Below are 15,941 nucleotides of genomic sequence, written 5' to 3'. Positions count from 1 at the left end.
CTGCTAAATTCCCCAGCAGAAAAAAAGCTGTTTTGAATTCCCAGAACCTGTGCCTCAGGCCCTGTCTGTGCTGCTGTATGGTCTCAGCTGTTTGTATTCACAGCACGGTTACCTGTCAGATCCAGCTTCTGCCTGCTCTCCTTTGTTTAAGCTGATGGTCCCCTGGGGGCTGGGTGCATCTTAGGCTCATTAAAGCAGTCTTCTGGGTCAGCCCCGCCCTGGGAATCTCTCTGCTCTGCGCATGCGTTTTCTAGTCCCCGTGCTCCACCCAGGCCAGTACTGCCTCAGGCAAACCCTTTACTCACGGGGCCTGTGTTTCCATCCCAGATCTGTTCCACGGTGGTTGTCACCTGAGAAGATGCCCAGCCTCCTCTGGTTGCCCAGGGAGACAGGGGTGTGACTTTGGAATATCCAGGGGTGAGCCCTATTGTTGCCAAAAAACGGCTGCTGCTCTGCGCCTTGGGGCACCACCACTCTGGCATGGTTCCTTCTCAGTTGACCATCCTCTCCTCATTCCTGTGCCGCAGAATCAGCACTGATCAGCTGCAGTCCAGGCCCTGTCCAAACCCCTCGAGAAATCACCCAAGAATCTGGACTCCTGGTGGACAGGCCTCCAGACCTCAGAGTGAGAGTGGAGGGGAGTGGTGGGAGCTCAGAATTGCAGGTAGAGAATATAGACAGTTTTATGCCTGGCAGGAGAGCGCCATGGCACCCTAGTAGGGGAGGTAGGTCCAGTTTTTAGAGGGTCTTTCCCATGGAGTATAGTGGGAGGACCTTTGAACTCTGCTCATTTGTTTGTGGGGCACTCTGAGCCATTCTTATTGGGGAGGGGACTCCCATCTGCTTGGTGATGGATTTTGTACCTTTTGTTTGTATCCTTGGGGTTGCAGCTCACTGCAGCGGGGTTGATGTGTGTTCTTCAACCTTCTCTCTTGGTGCAGCTCTAATCCACCAGATTGCTTGCTAAATTTCTGTCTTTTAACTCTCCTTCTGGATGGGAGCCTCTGTGGAAAGCTGGCTTCAGTCAGCCATCTTGTCTCTGCCTCCTAGTAAAAGGTTTTTTTCTGCATGCACTTCAATTTCACAGCAAGAGTGGCATAGAATACCTAAACACAGAAGAGAACATTCATGCAAGATAACTAACATCTAACTCTTTGATGTAATAATGCATAAAATTCAATATGACTACACTATCATTACATCTAGGGCATTCTGCAACTGTAAGGTGGTGGTTATGGAAAGCATGGCCCCCAGTATTAACATCTAGAAAGCAGCCACCACCTTCAACATGTGTTCTCTTTTTGCATTTTTCATTCATTTTTCTTAATCAACTCTTGCTTCTTCTTAGCAAAACTGGTAAAAACCGAATTGGTATCATCGAACATAGCACTCTGACAAGACGTTTAAAGCCTCTAATCTTCTGGGGCAAAGAAAGCACAGTGCAACATTTAGAACTCTGATTAACAAACAAGGTGGTCACACATTTTCCTGGCTTGAAGACTTTCACAACTTTCCTGATCAGGTCATCATAGGAGGTCTGATTAAAGTTTGTTTCAAAGCTAACATAAGAAAGTTATGGTTCTGGAGTGATGAGAATAGCCCAGTAAGTTCCATCCTATTTCATTCCATTCATCAAATACCCACAAGGACTGAACAATGTGGCATCAATTACAGAACCTGGTGTCAGGTGGTCAGGAATTCCACTCTCAATGAGTGAGTGACATCCTTTGTGGTAACACCATCTTTCTTTCTTTCTTTTGGAGACAGAGTCTTACCCTGTTTCCCCGAAAATAAGACAGTGTCTTGTTTTAAGGTGTGCTCCCAAAGATGTGCTAGGTCTTATTTTCAGGGGACATCTTATCTTTCCTGTAAGTAGGTCTTATTTTCGGAGGATGTCTTATTTTCGGGGAAATGGGGTATTATGTCACCCTTGACCTTTGGTAGAGTACTATGGCATCACAGCTCATAGCAACTTCAAACTCTTGGGCTTAAGTGATTCTCTTGCCTCAGCCTCCCAAATAGCTGGGACTACAGGCACACAACACAATGCCTGGCTATCTTTTGTTGTTGTGGTTGTTTGTTTAGCTGTCCCAGGCAGGGTTCAAACCACCAGCCAACGCCAGTGCATGTGGCCAGTGCCCTAACCACTTAGCAAGGACACTGAGCCATGATACCATCTTTCATGTAGAACTGGTCCCTAACTGTTGGGTCAAGCTCACTCATCAGAATTTCCAGGGTTTGCTCTCACTGATTGATTACTCAACTCTCTGGGAAATCCAGAGTATATAAATGCCAACCGTCAGAATTCATACGTCCCATACAATATGCTGCTCCATTTGGGAAAATTGCATTTAGAAACTCTGTTTCTTCCTGGAAATTCTGGTGTGGGTGCCCTTGGTGAGAATGCTTCATGAAATTCTTACAAGAATAAAAGAAGTTTTGAATTGAGTCAAACTCTCTGTAATCCCCAGCAAGCTACAACAGGGAAACCAGTGCTTTCTACAAGAGGGTGGTACCACATATCTTCAAAATGAAATGTCTCTTGGAGATGAACATGTTGTTCTCACTGAGTACATAAGCTTCCTGCTTGTCAGTTTTTGTCACACTTATGATCGAACATTGCACATCCTTCAAAATATGTCCCACTCAGATCTTGGGATAATGTGAAGATCTCTACATCCTTGGTTTGCCATCAGGTTGCTGCTGGGGGAAACAAACCTCCAGTAGCTTTTCCGTCCCTCCCAAACACTGTGCAGCTTCCATCACTGTGAGACTAGCGAACAAACACAAGCACAGAAAATCAACTAAATTAAACATCGCCTCCTGCTGCTGCGGATTGTTCCAGCTGTGTTACTAAAGTTCAGGTTACTTTTTTTGCTATAATTTTACATTAACTGTTTTTTTTAAAAAAGGACTAATATAAAGTTTCCCAGCTTCTTTTCGTGAGCAAAAGTTGAACATGAGTCTGTTGGCAATAGGGACAGATACAATTCAGTCTCTTGTAGTCCTCTGTTTCCCCGTTAGAGAGCCAGCGAGTGCTAGCTAATGTTGTCCGCCATTCTGTGTAAGTCTATGACATCTTTTTCAATTGGGCATGGCCTGATATAAAGCTATTATTGTATTGATCTCTGTCTACTTTCTATGTCTAATTCTCAGTCAACTTAGGATCCAGAGAGGGGGGAATGAATGAATGAATTGGCTTCCTTAGAAACCTCAACAATTTCCAAGACTTGATTTCCTTTGAAGTTTTCCTTTAAAGCCATGCTCCCTTAACAAACTGCAGACTTAGCAATTTGCCAGATCAATTAACACTCCCTGCTCTAGGTTTTCTCAACCACAGCACTACTGACATTTTGGGCCAGATAATTCTTTGTTGTGGGGGCTGTCCTGTGTGATGCAGGATGTTTAACAGCACCCCTGGCCAACACTGCCTAAAGTATGTCAGTAGCACTACTCCAGTTGCCACAATCAAACATGTTTCCAGACTTTGCCAATGTTCCCTCCAGGATGCAATTACCACTAATAGAGAACCACCGCTGTAACTCATCAGGAACACAGAATGCTTGGTAACCACAGGAACACAGAATGCTTGGTAACCACAGCCTGCTGAGCCCTCCAGGTTAGGCTCTCGGCTGAGATTCCATTAGTTGGGCCTCAGGCTTATCAAGTGTCCCTTTTCTATGCCAAACAACAGTGACAACTACAACAACAAAAACAGCTGGCGTTGTGGCAGGTGCCTGTTGCCCCATCTACTTGGGAGACTGAGGTAAGAGAATCGCTTGAGCCCAGGAGTTAGAGGTTGCTGTGAGCTGTGATGTCACAGCTCTACCCAGGATGACAGCTTGAGGCTCTGTCTCAAAAAAAAAAAAAGCTGCTATGTCAGTTGCACTAGTTCTTAACTATGTATTTTCCATAAATGTGTGATTTAGTGAGATAAGAGAACAAACTAAGAGTTTTTGTTTCTTTGCAAAGTTAAGTGATTGCAAGAGAATTCACAGGGCAGAGACAAATTATTTCTTCACTATACTTTTTTTCTCTGGATTTACCACCAAACAACAATTCCCTGCCTCCCCTGCAGGTAGGGGGAATCTATTTGATTGAGTTCTGGGCAACAGAAAGTAGCAAAAAGATGAACACCAAGTCTAGGTTTGTGTTTAAAATTCCCCTTGCTGGGTGGTGCCTGTGGCTCAAAGGCATAGGGCGTTGGCCCCATATGCCAGAGGTGGTGGGTTCAAACCCAGCCCCAGCCAAAAACTGCAAAAAATAAAATAAAATAAAATAAACAAACAAATAAAATTCCCCTTGCTGTCTCTCTCTGCATCTGCAAAGAATCCAGAAGATGTCCCTGAATTGTCTGAGGCTGGGGATGATAAATGTTATGTAAAGAGACAGAAAACATTTTCGGTCTTTTGTATTTTTTTTTAAAGCAACATTTCAAAATGTAAAATCCATTTTTAGCTTGTGGATTGTACAAAATGTGCCACGGGCTGGATTTGCCCCATGGGCAGTGGTTTGTCAACCTCTGCTGACCAGGTGGGTGTGATGGTGCAGCTGCATCGTCCATAAAGACCCTTAAAAAATAGTCTGGTCAAATTAGGCAGGGGTAAAAGCACTGTTAAAACTATCAGAAGGAATGTTATAATCTGGCAGAATTCTGCATGTGGATTGTTTCAAATCTCCTTAAGTTCTCATTGTATTTTACAGATATGAAAAATAGAAATCATAGACTTTGCAATTACAGATTATGTAGAAGGAAGAAAAATAGGACAGGATTCCAATCAGCAAACTCAATCAAGGTGAGGAACTGGTCTTGCAAGGAAAGACTGGGGAAAAAGATCTTTTATGCATTGAATTCAAATTAAAAGTTTAAACTCGGTCTCTCTTTTTTAAATGATTCTTTATTTTAACAGATGTTTTATTTAGGTAAGAGGGCTTCTATTTGCACTCTCTCGTGTGAAAACCAACTGATATGAGATGACAGAAGAGCCTTGTAGGCATCAGTCCTATAATACTGGTGCCTCTGGGCTGGGTTTCAGCTTAGGCATTACGTCTCCCAGAAATTTATTACAATTGTGCTAATGTTCTAGATGCAGAAATGTTAGAATCACTAAATGTTTGTCATACAAAGATAAAAACAGCTGTTAATACAGTTTATTTAATATAAATGGATACAGGCCAGGCATAAGAATAAACTAAGAAAAATTAAAAAACAGAAATAAGTCATCGGTTCACATTTGATGTGTCTCCCTATTCTAATATGTCTTTTTCAAGTGAAGTAGAGCTATTCACCAAGTGGAAAACCTACATAGGCTAGCTTTAGTATTTTAAAATTACTATGTAGCTTACACCATTCTCTATATTTCCTCCAATTCCAATCAGCTCTTTCTCCTAACAAAATGTTTGGACATTATCTCAGTCAGCTTAGGCTTCCATAACAAAGTATTGTGAATTGGGTAGCTTAAACAATGAAAATTTATTTTCCAACAGTCTTGGAGGCTAGATAGTCTAAGATCAAGGTGCCAGCATAGTTCTTGTGAGGGTTCTATTCCTGGCTATAAACAGCCACACTCTTCCTGTGTCCTCACTTACCAGGGGAAGAGAGAGAAGAAGAAAGGGAGGATGGTAGAAAGGAAGGATGGGAGAGAGGGAGAAAAAGAGAGGGCTGTCTGCTATCTCTTTTTTGGAGGGGGATAGTATTTATTTTATTATTTTATTTTATTTTTCACATTGACAGATCAAATTGTATAAATTTACTGTGTGGAATGACTAAACATGGTCTGAGTGCTAATGAGCACTTTCTTTCTCAGCACAATGTGACCCTAGTTAGGCAAGCTGTTCAGGACCCAGTGCTGATAAATCAAAGTCAAACTCAGACTAAATTATCATAAAAAAGCACCTTGGAAGAGTACCAGCATCCACTTGCATTTGTTTAACAAAGATTTAAATGCAGGTTGCACATCCTTAATCTGAAATCTGAAATGCTTCAAAATCTAAAACTTTCTGAGTGTTGATATGAAGCCACAAATGGAAAATTCCACACCTGACCTCATGCGATAGTCAAAACACAAACCTTTGTTTCAGGTACAAAATTATTATAAGTATTGTATAAAATTCTCTTCAGTCTATGTATATAAGGTACACATGGAACAAAAATGAATTTCTTGTTTAGACTTGGTCCCATATCCAAGGTATCTCATTATATATAAACAAATATTCTAGAAGCCAAAACGAATCCAGAAATGGAAACATTTCTGGTCCCAAACATTCGAGACATGAATACTCAATTTATAGTGCTTTTTCATCCTATCCAAATACTCCTTTACTTCTGCTACATTTTCTTTAAGGGTAAACATTGTCATCTCATAGCAATAGTTCAAGTCTTAGTAGAACTGTCTTCTTGACCAGGAACAGTGGATCACACCTATAATCAAGGACTCTTGGAGGCTTAGGTGGGTGGATTGCTTGAGATCAGGAGTTTGAGACCAGCCTGAGCAAGAGTGAGACCCCGTCTCTACTAAAAATAGAAAAACTACCCAGGTATCATGGGTGCCTGTAGTCCCGGCTATGTGGGAGGCTGAAGCAAGAGGATTGCTTGAGCCTAGGAATTTGAGGTTGCTGTCAGCTATGCCATCATGGCATTCTAGCCTGGGGCAACAGAGTGAGCCAGCCTCTCTTTTTCTCCCTCTCTCGCACAAAAAAGGAATCTTCTTCTATTAGCTTTTTTTTTGTTTCTTTACTTTTTCATTTAAAAGTATTTAAACCTCGGGCAGTGCCTGTGGCTCAGTCAGTAAGGCGCCGGCCCCATATACCGAGGGTGGCGGGTTCAAATCCGGCCCCGGCCAAACTGCAACCAAAAAATAGCCGGGCGTTGTGGCGGGCGCCTGTCGTCCCAGCTACTCAGGAGGCTGAGGCAAGAGAATCGCTTCAGCCCAGGAGTTGGAGGTTGCTGTGAGCTGTGTGAGGCCACAGCACTCTACCGAGGGCCATAAAGTGAGACTCTGTCTCTACAAAAAAAAAAATAAATAAATAAAAGTATTTAAACCTGTCAGAGATATACAATGAATTCTCATAAAGTCTTCAATTTACCAAAAGGTTAACATTTTGCCACTTTTATCCTTCTCTGTGTGTGTGTGTACAGGTACTTTTATACTTATTATTTATGTTGAATCATCTGTCAATAAGTTACAGAAATCATAACCCTTCACTCGTAAACTCTGAAGAACTCTTAGAACAAAGAATGTTTACTTAATAAACAGATCCTAGAGAGCAAAAGGAAGATATTTACCGAGGACAGGTGTGAAAGGGGCCAATTGTTTTAATGAAGAATTTGCAGAGCAATTAAATTTCCCTGCTGACTGCAGGAACCTAGTAAATAAAAGAATTTTAAACTGAGTGTAGGCATGCTACTTTGACTTGTTTTAGCCTGAGTAATTAATAAAGTATTCAGATTGTATTTACACTACAAGCTTGAACTCCCTGAGGAGTAAGTGGGCTAACACACAGGTGGAAATTTAGCAATTTATTGATTCTGTAAATTCCAGTCATATTTGAAGCTTTCTTAAGCTATTCCTGAGACCACCCCATGCTGTGATGCATGCTTGTGATCACATTGTCTCCCTCTTAGCCACCAGGATTAACATCCTTCTGGGCAGGATTTGCCTTCTGATTCACAAATTCACAACTCTCAAATATCCTTTTGCCAGGCATCACATCTTACATCCTGCAGCCAGTCTGGTCTGCAAGTTTCAGGCTTGAAGCTCAGATGAGGAAACAAAACTTGCCTTCTGGGAAATAACTTTAAACCTAAATTCTAATGCAGGTTGGTGCTGGAGGATCAAAATTTCTTCAGTATAGTTTACTGCCTTTAAATGACAGATTCCTTCCACCTGACTTTCGCCTCTGTGTTCATCTGTGTTTGACAAAGCTTGTCTCACATACTCAATTGGTCAACACGCACCCTTTCCCAAGTCACTTACAGTTGATCATTTCCTGACTGCTGCTATTGTGGTATAGAGAAATGTGCTCCTGTAAGATGGCCTCACAATAGCTCTCATATAAAGTTTCTTATCAGTGATAAGATTGCATTACGTCCTACCATGTTGTCCCCTCTTTGGGACTAAACCTTAATTAATCAAGTAGGCAGATAGATATATTTGTGTTACTGTCTGTTTTGAAGGGTAGTGTTTTAAATTTGAATTTAAATGTAAACATTTAAACATTTGGAACTCAACACAAATATATTAGATTCACACTTCTGAATAAAAGTGCTATATGCCTGGCCATGAAATGTGTGGTGGTAGGGCATATTTGAATGTCCTGTCGTGAACATTGTATATATAGGGTTAATGGCAGACATTTGGAAGGCATAATTTTCACTTCAGCAGATTTAGGAGCATGTGTGAGAGAAGTGGAAATTACATTAGACTGGAGGTTCTCAACCTCAGTACTATTGACATCTGGGATTGGATAATTCTGTTGTGGACCCATCCTATGAATTTTGGATTTGAAGCCAGATCATTCTTTTTTTGTGGTAGAGATGTCCTGCAGCTCACTAGGTGCCAGTAGCAACCTTCACACTCTCAAATTTTACAACCCCAAATGTCTGTAGACATTGCCATATATCACTTGGGGGACAAAATCACCTTTGTGGAGAATCCCTGCCATAGATAGTTCTGGCTTATTTTTCTCACCTGATGGAGGTAAACCAATCTTAGCAACTGCTATTTTGTTTGGGAATCATATGGGTATATCCCACAGATGGCCCCCTTACCTGCAAGGTCACTGGGAGTAGGTACTAGGTTTTGTGATCTCCACATGAGAGTGTCTAGCATAGTCCTGGTTTAACATCTTTGTCATTGGTGCTGATTCCCAAATATTTCTGGCTTTTTTCCTTCTGAGAATGGTAGAATTGAATTTCCTATCCTACTTTCATGTGGGGGTGGCCACATGACCTGTTTTGGTCAATGAAATGTGACAGAAAGTTATGTGTGTTTCACCAGGGGGGAGACGTTAGAACAGTCAGTCCATGATTTGCCACATACTTGCTTTCTTGCTGGTGTGGTGACAAGAACATTTGTGAAGGTGGCTGCTCTCTCAGTCTGGGCCTCTGAGTCATTGTAGTGAGATGAGCCTCCTGCTGATCTGAGTTGGAAGTAAACATGAGTGAAAAATAAAATTTTGGTAATTTAAGCTACTGAAAGGGTGGGATTGCTCAAAAATAACACATACAGATGGATTTTAGGGTCATGAACATTTGAGTTAAGAACACTCTTGAGTGACTGGGTTCCTCTTCTCTCACCCATAGCAAGGCCAGAAATCAAAGATGATGGTGAACCTTTGCCAAGATGTTGAGCTAGAGACATAGCTTTATCTAAGGTTTCAGCTCCAGCTTAACTATGATCAATCTGTAAACTGGTCAATTTTCCATGAAGAACAATACATTAACCTCTGTAATTACCTGAAAAATTATATGGAATTTTATTTAATTCATTGGGGTACTGCTGCAAATAATAACAATTAATATTCATGAAGTACTTTCTCTGTGCCAGACAGTAGGCTAAATATATTGCATAAATTATCTCTTTTATTCCTTATAAAAGTATTCCGAGGTAAATGGTCTTATTGCCCAATTTAATTAATTAATTTATTTTTTCAAACAAGGTCTTACTCTGTTGCCCAGGGTGGAGTGCAATGGTGCAAGCATAGCTCACTGCAGCCTCAAACTCTTGATATCAAGCCATCCTCCTATCTAAGCCTCTTAAGGTACTGGGATTATAGGCATGAATCACCATGTGTAGCTTATTTGCCCAATTTTAAAACAGAAAACTGAGGCATGGCAAATGTATCAGCTTGCTCTAGCACATAGCTAGAAAATAGTTCAGTGAGAATTTGAACTTGGGTAGTCTGATTCCAGAGCATGTGCCTCTTCACAACTTCACAACAGTGACAATCTACGTCCTAAAGAGTGATTCTCTGCACTAGACTGTTTGTCGCAGCTCAATTTACAATTGCCCAAAATGTGGAAACAACCTAAATGCCCACCAACCCAGGAATGGATTAACAAGCTGTGGTATATGTACACCATGGAATACTATTCAGTCATTAAAAAAGATAAAGACTTTGCATCTTTTGCATTAGCCTGGATTGAATTGGAACACATTCTTCTCAGTAAAGCATCACAAGAATGGAGAAGCAAGAATCCAATGTACTCAATTCTAATATGAAGGCAGTAGATGAGCTAATATAAGGGCGAGGGGAAGGAGAATGAGGGATGGGGAGAGAGGAGGAGGGAGGGGGATGGGGGTCACGGTATATGGCACACATCTTGGGGGCAGGACACAATTACAAGAGGGACTTTACCTAACAACCTCAATGAGTGTAACCTAATTCTTTGTACCCTCAATGAATCCCAAACAACAATAATAATAATAATAAAATGATTCTCCATAAAACCAGGTACCTATGTATGGTTCAGACAGAGACACAAATTTGAGCTATGTGAAAGCCTTGAGAAATGGTTGAAAAAAATGACATATATTTGAAATGGCACAAGATCAGTTGAAGCCTAGTGCTTCTCCATGGATTATGGTAGACTGAGTTGCTCAGAGCTGCTATATTTAGGTGAATATACTTCTTTCTTAGGGATTGAACTGGGTATGTGAGAGAGCAACATACAAAACATCTGTTCCTTAAGATGCTTCATTGGCCTTGTGTCACATCGAATATACTGAGTATTATAATTTTGTTTCCAAACATATAGATAGCACTTATCAAACATTTTTGTTCTCGTTGTTCTGTTATCCATGCTGGAGTGCAGTAGAGATGGGGGCCTTGTTTTGTTGTCCAGACTTGTTCCAAACACTTGGGCTCAGGCAACCATCCTGCCTTGGCTACCATGCCCAGCTTCAGGCACAATTATGAGTAAGAAGTCCATTTATATTTTAAGACTAGTTTTAAGACTTAAACCCAGTAAGGTAGCTCATTTCCAAAAATAGCCCCCAGGAACCCATACCTCCTGATATTCAGGCCCTTCTGCAGTTCCTTCCCACACTGAATCTCACTTTTCTTACAAGATGGTCCAGTAAGCCCTCACTGCAGTCAAGTTAACGACACACTTGACAGATAGTTTGGGGGCAACTGTTTACCTTGCAATTTGCCTTCTATATTCCATATGGACTATTACTTATTTGAGTTCCTTAAAATGTTAAGATTCTGTCAATGTTTCATTAATATTGTATTCTTGATGGACAGACAGGGAGGAGAGATGAGGGAAAAGTAAAATTGAGGCTATGAACGGGTGGCACCTGTGGCTCAATGGAGTAGGGCACTGGCCCCATATGCCAGAGGTGGCAGGTTCAAACCCAGCCCTGACCAAAAACTGAAAAAAAAAACAAACAAAAAACTGAGGCTATGAAATTATATCTTCACTGTTGAATAGATCTATAATCTCTTAATGTATTAATTCACCCATTGTATTACTTTTTCATTGCTGCTATAACAAATTACCACAAATTACCATAAATAACAAATTTATTTATTTATTTTTGAGACAGAGAAATTACCACTTTTATTTATTTGTTTATTTTTGAGACTCTTACTCTGTTACCCTGGGTAGAGTGCTGTGGAGTAATAGCTCACAGGAACTGTAAACTCTTGTGCTCAAGTGATCCTCTTGCCTCAGCCTCCCAAGTAGCTGGGACTGTAGATACTCACCATGATGCCTGACTAGTTTTTCTACTTTTAGTAGAAAGGGCCTATCTTTTTCTCAATCAGGTCTCAAACTCTGGAGCTCAAGCAATCCACCCACCTCAGCCTCTTAAGTGCTAGGATTACAGGAATGAGCCATTGCACCCAGCCTAATACATGTTTAATGTCTTTTTTGGGGGGCGGGGAGGAGGGTGGACAGAATCTCAAGCTGTTGCCCTGGATAGAGTGCCATGGCATCACAGCTCACAGCAACCTCAAACTCTTGCCTCAGGCTCCCGAGTAGCTAGGACTACAGGCACCTGCCACAACACCTGGCTATTTTTTTTGCTGCAGTTGTCATTGTTGTTTTAGCAGGCTGGGGCCAGGTTCAAATCCACCAGCCTTAGTGTATGTGGCCGGTGCCCTACCCACAGAGCTCACTTTAATGTCTTAACAACAGAAATTATCCCATGGTATTGGATGTCAGAGTCCAAAACCAAGATGTCAGCAGGACTTCCTTCCTCAGGCAAGTTCTAGGGTAGAACTTGCCTTTCCACTTGCTAGAAGCTACCTGCATTGCTAGGCTGGTGGCCCCTTGTTTCATCTTTAAAACACATCACTCATCCTCTGTGCTGTCATTATACCTCTTTTTCTCAGTTTGGCCCTTTAATCCCCTCTTATAAGGACTCCTGTGATTATGTTGGTCCCACCTCAATAATCTGGGATCATCTCGCCATCTCAAAATCCTTAATTTAATCACATTCTGCAAAATCTCATTTTCCATATAAGGTAGCATATTCACAGTTTCTGGGGACTAGAAGATGGGCATCTTTGGGCTGCCATAATTCTGTCTCTCACATCCATTCATCATTCAATATATTCATGAACATTTATTGAGTACCTGACATATATCAAACAATGAAGGAGTTCACATGAATGAAAAGAATAAAAAGAATAGATGTAAACAAAGCAACAAATGTAGACTTTAAAACAAACAGCAAGTGAAAAAAGTAAGATCCATAGCACAATGAAAAAAGTAAGATCCATTATATAAATTATAGGACCACATAAAACATCAGCAAAAAAGTAAGATCCATAGCACAATGAAAAAAGTAAGATCCATTATATAAATTATAGGACCACATAAAACATCAGCAAAAAAGTAAGATCCATAGCACAATGAAAAAAGTAAGATCCATTATATAAATTATAGGACCACATAAAACATCAGCACATAATTTATGAGAACAGATCCATAGGATCCACATCAAACCCATTATAATGGTTGTATTTGAAGTTGGAAGAGGATGGAAGTAGAGAATGGGGATTATAGACAATGGTATGTATAAGACATGACATTATTAATCAAAAATAACACTGTTTAAGAACTGAGGAGTGTAACTCTACTCTGTGAAACAGATATTTAAAAGGAAAATAAACAAAATAGTTTTGAATAATAAGCCTAGTATGTTTATGAAAACTGTAAGGAGCTTTTGTCAAAGTGGGAGAACACACAACACAAGAGCACAGAGCAGGTGAGAGTGCATGGAGAACAGCGGTTCCCAACCAGGAAGACTTTCCACAGGGGACATGGTCTGGGACATTTTCATTTTACTTCTTGGAGTGGGTGCTACTGGCATCTAGTAGACAGAGGACAAGGATGCTGCTAAGTAGCTGACAATGCAGAGCACAGCCCCCAGACAGAGAATTGTCTAGCGGCAAATGTCAATAGCACTGGGATGAAGAAAGCCCTGTGGTAGAACCACCTGATATAAAGATTAAATAACCCTGAAACTATTATAGTATGTCACTAAGTTTGGTTTATAAATATTTGATTATGTGGAGGATTTATGTACAATCAACTGCTCATCTTTTATATTCTCTCTTCTGTGTTTAAGGTACTTCTTTCCAAATAATCTAATGCTCATTCTCCATGAATTTCAGTCTATACTCTGAAGACTCCTGCCCACTAATTTTCCTTCCATTTAGGCTTTTTAGTGATTCCATGAGCTTAAAAAAAAAAAAATCAGATCATGAGCAGGGTTTGAAATAATCAACATTCATTGTTTAATTCTGTTAGTTTCATTTGGGTTATAAGCTAATCTTCAGAGAGGAGTGCTGATATCTCACATTTTGACAGTGGCTTTGGCTCTTACAATTATTCTAAGTTTGAATGTTGTTGAATAAATAAGAGAACAGTAGAGTAAATCTCTTCAAGGTCTTCAATATTGTACAACAATTCAGTCTTGCAGAATAGTGAAACACAGGCAACTTAATAAATATTAATGGTTAATTACACACCTATATATTTTAGCCATTCCTTTTGATTATTTAGTAGAAAGACAAAAGTAGCAAATGACTATACCTGTAAAATTATCAGTTTGGTCAGACATAGTCAAATCAGTTTAACAGTGTGACCTTCACCCCCCCACCTACCTTTTCCTTTTTCTCCTCATTTCTTGGGGTATAAAACTATCTCAAACTTATACCAATAATGCTATACCTTCATAACAGATACTATTTGTTTAATGAGGAGAAAATTTCACCACATCTCATTTTCAATATTCTGCTTTATTCCCAGACTTTTATGTACTATAATCAAAAAAGAGTTGACTTTGGAGCCAAAGACCTCTATAGGACTCTGGGCAGATTATCAAAATTCACCCAGATTTTGTCTTCTCATTTGTAACATTGTTCTTATAAAATTTAATTAAAATGTAAAATAAAGTGAAATAAAGTATTAATAGGTAACACATAGCCAATAATTCATTTTTCTTGTTTAATTCTTAATCAAGTCCCATCAATATTGAACTGGATGCTTTACCTTCTGAGTCAAGGAAAGATAAAGCAAATAGGTTAAAAAGTACTCCATTACTTTTGCAAATATTTCCATGGTGTGCTCTCTTTGGCTGTTCAGCTTACATTCCACACCAGCTAAATAGCATCTCTTATCTCTTCTGAAACCCTAACAGTAATTGCTTAAAACACTCATTTAATGCCAATTATAGGCTGCCTTCAGATAAACTGTAGGCCCTTGAAGTTAGGAATCTCATATCTCTACAACTATCTAACATCTATTTATCTATTTTGTTTAGTACCTGAAACATTGCTTCACATGGTGCCTTCCCAGATTGCAGATTGGGGGGGCGGACAATAAATATTTTTGAGGAATTGAATTTCACTGCCATTAGTTTGTCTTTTTTTCATGTATATGCTAATTCAAAATACTTTAATTAATGTGTTTTAATATCCCTTGTATGATCAAATTCAGTGATTTATGACTGCAATCTTCTAGTTATTACCATGCTGAATCTTCATATCGCCTCAAAGAAAAAAAAATAGAACTAAGCCCAGCAATGCCCAATCAGTAAGCCTGATGTTAATATTTAGAGTTTTGCACTTAAAATAAACTAAATCATAGGGAATATACAAGTTTCTAGGAATTAAAACAAATCTGTTGATGTATCTGATACTATATTAAATTTATATTGAATAATCACTTTTTTGTGATTCTAGGCATTAATATAGCCAATGCAAAAGTTTTTATCAAGAAAAAATGTCACATTGAAGATATCAACAAGGTTGTAGTTGTAGGCTGAGAAGGATAAATATATTGGGATGTGATTTGTTAAAAGGTAAGAGTCTCAAGTATTTTCTCTTTATTTTCATTTTATATAGCTCTGGTCAATTTCAGTCTCAACCAGTGCTGAATAGGGAAATTGGAAAACTGCAAAATCGATTTACAGAAGTGAAGTTTTATTTTCTTTTACATCTTCTTTGTCAGAGTTGCTATCATTCTTGCGTTGCGTGGGATTATTATTGACCCCTGGGTACAGCTGGTAATCACTAAAAAGTCACTCTCTTGAAGGGGGAGCAGAATAAAATGAGGAGACCACAATTTTCACATTTTCCAAATTTGCTTTCATTATCTTCATCTTTGCTAGAATTTAAATGTTAAGACTTTTCTTTTGCTTCGGCACCTGTACCTCAGTGGCTAGGGTGCCAGCCACATACACTGGGGCTGGTGGGTTTGAACTTTGGCCTGCCAAAGAACAGTGACAACTACAACAAAAAAATAGCCTGGTGTTGTAGCAGGTGCTTATAGTCCCAGCTACTTGGGAGGCTGAGGGAAGAGAATCACTTAAGCCCAAGAGTTTGAGGTTGCTGAGAGCCGTGCTGCCACGGCACTCTACTGAGAGCAACATAGTGAGACTCTGTCTCAAAAAAAAGACTTTTCTTCTCTCAAACAGCAATAG

The 15,941-nt window shown here is 39.8% G+C and overlaps 1 pseudogene; it reads right to left on the bottom strand.

The window, feature by feature from the left end:
• Window positions 1-1,310: 1,310 nt before the first annotated feature.
• Window positions 1,311-2,763, bottom strand: LOC128591305 (S-adenosylmethionine decarboxylase proenzyme-like; annotated as a pseudogene).
• Window positions 2,764-15,941: the final 13,178 nt, after the last annotated feature.

The sequence above is a fragment of the Nycticebus coucang genome, chromosome 8 (assembly GCF_027406575.1).
Source record: "Nycticebus coucang isolate mNycCou1 chromosome 8, mNycCou1.pri, whole genome shotgun sequence".
Lineage (NCBI taxonomy): Eukaryota > Metazoa > Chordata > Mammalia > Primates > Lorisidae > Nycticebus > Nycticebus coucang.
The sequence above is the reverse complement of the archived record's forward strand: the minus strand, read 5'-3'. Positions and strand labels throughout refer to the sequence as shown.